The sequence below is a fragment of the Dipodomys merriami genome, unplaced genomic scaffold, assembly GCF_024711535.1.
Source record: "Dipodomys merriami isolate MVZ:Mamm:240054 unplaced genomic scaffold, mDipMer1.0.p SCAF_5, whole genome shotgun sequence".
NCBI lineage: Eukaryota > Metazoa > Chordata > Mammalia > Rodentia > Heteromyidae > Dipodomys > Dipodomys merriami.
The window spans coordinates 71309124-71313960 of record NW_027206068.1 but is presented as its reverse complement, the minus strand read 5'-3'; positions in this window follow the sequence as shown (position 1 = coordinate 71313960).

Genomic DNA, 4837 nt, shown 5'->3' with positions numbered 1-4837 from the left:
AGGCCCGGCCCCGGGCCGCCGCGCGCCCCACCCGCGGCCCGCCCCTGCCGCCCGACGGAGGGAGGGAGCGCGGCTCCCGAGGAAGTTTCAGGTGAGGAAACAGGGACACACCTTCCCGGGGGAGGGCCGAGGCCCAGCCGGGGAGGGCCGGGCCGGGCAGGGCCGCGGCGGGACGCACCGCAGGCCGCGCTCCGCGCCCGGGAAGGTGCCGGGATCGAGTCCCCGGTCGGCCGGCCGGCGGGCGGCACCCGACGGGGCTCCAGCCACGGGGATCCCACGGGCCAAAGCCGGGCTGGGTGCGCCCCAGGAAAGTTCTCAGCCTCCGCGACCGGCCTCGGGGGTTCCCCCCAGCCCGGGCCGGGCCGGCCTGCGCCCCCTCCCCGCGCTGCACCTGCCCGGCCCCGCGCGCCCGCCGCGGCCGGAGGTGCGCGTCCGTCTGCAAGGCGGGTTCGGTTTCTATTAGGAGACCTGAAAAGTTCGTTTCTCCTCTCCGATGTGGGGTGTTCACCTGGCCCCCTATAAATCAGGGGACCCCCTCTCCTCCCTTCCCCCCTCTCTCCTTCTCCTTTCTCTCCTCTTTTTCCTCTCCTCTCTGTCACTCAATGGCCCTATCTCTGCCTCTGTCTCTCCACACCTCTAGCTCTCAGCACCCCTCTGTCTCCCTGAACGCTTTCTCTCTGTCTGTCTCTGTCTCCTTATTTCTGTCTTTCTCTCAGCACTTTATTCTCTGACTCTCTTTTTAGTCTGTCTCTCTGTCTCTCTGTCTGTCTCTCCCCCCTCCCCCACCCATTGGGCATCTCAGACACAACATATATCCCTGTCCTTCCTCTAGATAACCTGTTTTGCTTTTGTGTTCCCTGAGTTCATTTTAAGAGGAATGTATGTCTGAGTGTATGCTCCCTTTCTGTTCTTTCTAGCATTGTGTGTGGGAGTCCCGAAACCTGTCACTTTGGTCTCTGTTTCTCGTGCCACTTGGCGTGTGTGTATGTGTGTCAGTGTCTGTGTGTCTGTCATTCCAGAACCTGATTTGTCTCATTGTTTTGGGAAGCACTGTGTACTGTTATTCTGGAAGGCCAAGCCAGAGAGGATGTTTCTGTGTGTCCCTCTTACCACTTCAAAGAATGCCTAAACAGTCTCAAGTACATGCATGCATACATACATACACACACACACACACACACACACACACACACACACACAGAGAGAGACATCTCCTTAGAGTTACAACAACTTACTTAGAGAAAACAGAGGTTTTTGTAACACTCCCCAAACACATTCAGGATTCCACTGTAATAAAAGTCAAGTAGACTCTCAGTGGACTGGATGTGAATTCTCTTCCTTTCTTAGTAGGGCCTGACCGTTACTCATTTTGAATGAGTAAGTCATAATGACAAGGGTAAAGACAAAGAAAGGTGAACAGATCAAAAATAAAGTGTTTTTTTAATAGGAGCTGTAAGATAAGAGGGAATAGCAACTGGACTCTGAAATTTAAAGATTATTTTAATTGGAGACAATGCTTCTGAGACTGCGGTTGTGGGGTGGGGCAAGAAGGACAGGAAACTGTCCCGTGTTTTTCCAGGTGTAAGATGGAAAAATTACCATGGCATTTTATCAATCATAAGGTCGCCGGCCTCATCTGTGGGGTTTCTACTGTCCCCTCCGATGTGTTCACGCTGCCAGATGGCACATTCTTACTTGGTTGGAGCCAATGCCCACGGACCCAGTGCTCCTTCCTTGAATACTTGGCTCTTGAATACAGGCTCTCCTGGCTGGCTTTTCTGATCCCATGAGTTGGAATTGAGTTCATTTTCTAGTTTGGATGATAGTGCTTTCTCTGACACTCACCTGTACATCCACCCTGCCCTGGTCATTGTGATATTTAGTTATCTTGTTTTGGACTCATGAACCTATTTTTTCTCTCCTAAATTTTCGGTTCCTCATGGTTCTTTCTTTAGCCTTCCCACAGGTGACACTAGCTTGAATTCAATTGCCTCTTTTATGGTTTCTTTTATGCACTTACTATGTATGTGTTCCTACAAAGACCTCTATTACATTTGAAGACACAGGCAGCAAAGAATGGTAGCAAAGCCTTGTAAGTGTTGGGTGGAGAGTGAAGGTGGTTCAGGTTCAGCTATCTTGCACTCTTTCTCTTATAGATGGGAGCATCATGGAGAAGGAGAAGGCTGAGCACCTTCTGGTGAAGGAAGTGGACATAATGTCTTGTAGGTCATGCAAGCCATCAAGGTAGACTGTTTTCCTCTAGAGCTGGGCCTCCACTGAAGGATTGAAAGCAAAATCATGGTGTCATCAGACAAGAAGGCTAGGAAAAGCCACTGTGGTTGTGAATGGAAAGTGGATTGGAGTGGGTAGTAAGATGGAAATGCAGGCACACTGAGTGGATGAATATTGCAGCTTTAGGTGGATATTAGAGTCTTATAGGTGACAAAAGATGACACCCCAAACTCATGCTGGAGCAGCAGGGGAGAGAGGGAGGGAGGAAATGGTTTGGAGTATAGTCATGACTCTCAAATCAGATGTTAAAAATTGTCTATTGAAGACTAGATGGATATTTAAGTTGTAGAGCATTTGTCTGACAAGGATGAGCACCAGACTCAAATATAAGGACCACCAAAAAAAAAAAAAGGCTGAGATGTGTGTGTGTGTGTGTGTGTGTGTGTGTGTGTGTGTGTGTGTGTGTTTTGAGGGGAGCTTTGGATAAAATGATTTGCTCTCAGAATATTTATTTTGAGTAGAAGAGGTAACTTTCCTAGGTCCCTGTCATGTCCCACCTATGACATCAGGATCACGGCATGTGTCTTTGTGTTTGTGCTTCATTTCCAGAAAGATTAGCTGTTTTGCTGGTTGCCTTGGGTTTGCATGTCACTGGCTGATCCCTGGTCACTGGCTCCCCACTGGGGGAGCGAGGATTTCGGATTTATAAGCCAACTGATCGAATAGGCACATTAAAGATCCTTTCCCAGGAGTTCAGCCACAGGGGTCACTTGTGTCTTGAAGCCAGGGATTCAGTCTGTCTGGTTTCATTGAGACTGCCCGTTTTATTTTGTTTTTGTTATTGTTGTGTTTTTATTCAGTACGAGAAAAGTGGGTAAACCCTTTGGGTTACTGAGGAAGGAAATGGTTTGCTTGGCTTGTTAAAGGAATATATATATATATTACCTTAAATATTTCAAAATTCAAAGACACCAAGTCAGATGGGTTGAAAGAGGATGAGAATTTTGGAAAGAAAGGATGCTGAAAGACCACACTGATCTTACCCAAGCCTAGGATTGTGGTCATTGGAGAATCACTCATAATGAGCATCCCAATGAAGGGTGCAGAGTGTCTCAGGGTGAAATCTGTAGTGCATAGGTGTTTAAGTTCTCAGGCAGGCTTGGGATCTCTGCGTGAGTCCTTCAATACCAAAGCATTTCAGGATCAGCATCCACCCTAATAATATTAAGACAATCAAGGGAAAGAGACTTCGTTGTAGATCACTAGGCCTGGACTGGAAGGACATTAGAAAAAAGGAGTGTAAGGCCAGGGAGGTGAGAGGCAGAGCAAGTTTTCCACACTTTCCTTAGATAGGAAGTGTGATCTACAGACCAATGTCTTGGATGAACAGAGACCCCCAACACCTCAATAAAATATACACTAACCAAGGTCAGTGGCTAATTAAGAAACGTGTGTTCCCTGGATCACTTTTGTTTGCTTACACCATTGTATTTTACCCATGGTCTTTTACCAGGATGGTCACTCAAGTCATTTTAATACCCCCCAGCATGAAAAATCCTGCCGTGAATCTTCTACCCCTTATGTACCATGTTCTCTTGGGTATAAATATACAAGGTCAGAATTCTGGGGTTGGAAGACAGTGTTATGCTGATTTGTTGAAATGTCTGGGTGATTTCTCCCTAAAGTGGTTGAGCTGGCTCTGTGCTCTGTACAAGAATCTTTTTATTCCCAGGTCCCTGGCAGCGCGTATAGCATGTTTTGATTCATTTAGGAGCTTCAAAGTGGTATTTCATTGCTGTCTAAATTTCATTTTTCCGGTTACTAATAGGCTTGAGGATCTCTTGGTGTACTTGCTGACGTTTATACACATTGCCTGTGCCATTTTGCCCATTTGTCTATTGAGTTATTGTCACTTTGTCATTGGTGCACAAGCCTTTAGCGTACAGCAGTCCCCTCACCCAGTGTCACCTGTCTCAGTTTCATTCACTTGTGCTCTAATGTGATCTGTAAACACTAATGGAGTAGTGCAAAAATGAGCAATCTTTAAGGTTTAAATTGTGTTCTATGCTGAGCAGTGTGATGTAACTTCAAGCCTTCCCGCTCCATCCTGCCCAGGCTCTGAATCACCTCTGTTTAGGGCATTCATACTGTATACGCTACCCGCCCCTCCTCGGCCACTCGGCCATCTCAGGGACCAGATAGCTGGTCGTGGTGTCACAAAGCCATGTTCAAGGAAACCTTTATTTTCCTAGATACTGGTTTCAAAGCACAAGACTGGGAATGCAAAGAAGCACCAGGACATACAGCATGGAAAGACAGCCCAACTTTGTTACTATGTGAAGGTGCAGTACATAGTACAATGGTGCATACAGGGTACTGTAGAGTATAGCAATTATCTACTTCACACTTATAGTGTATTTGGTATTGTGGGTAATCTGAAGATGATTCAAAGTGTCCAGAGGATGATTCTATGTTTTGCAAAGTCTTCAACACCGTGATTTCCAGTATCCACTGGGAGCCTTTGAGGGGATTCCTTGGTAGTTTCAGTATTAGCTTTCTGTAATTTTTAATCATTGAAAACATTATTTGAACAAAAATGTGTCAT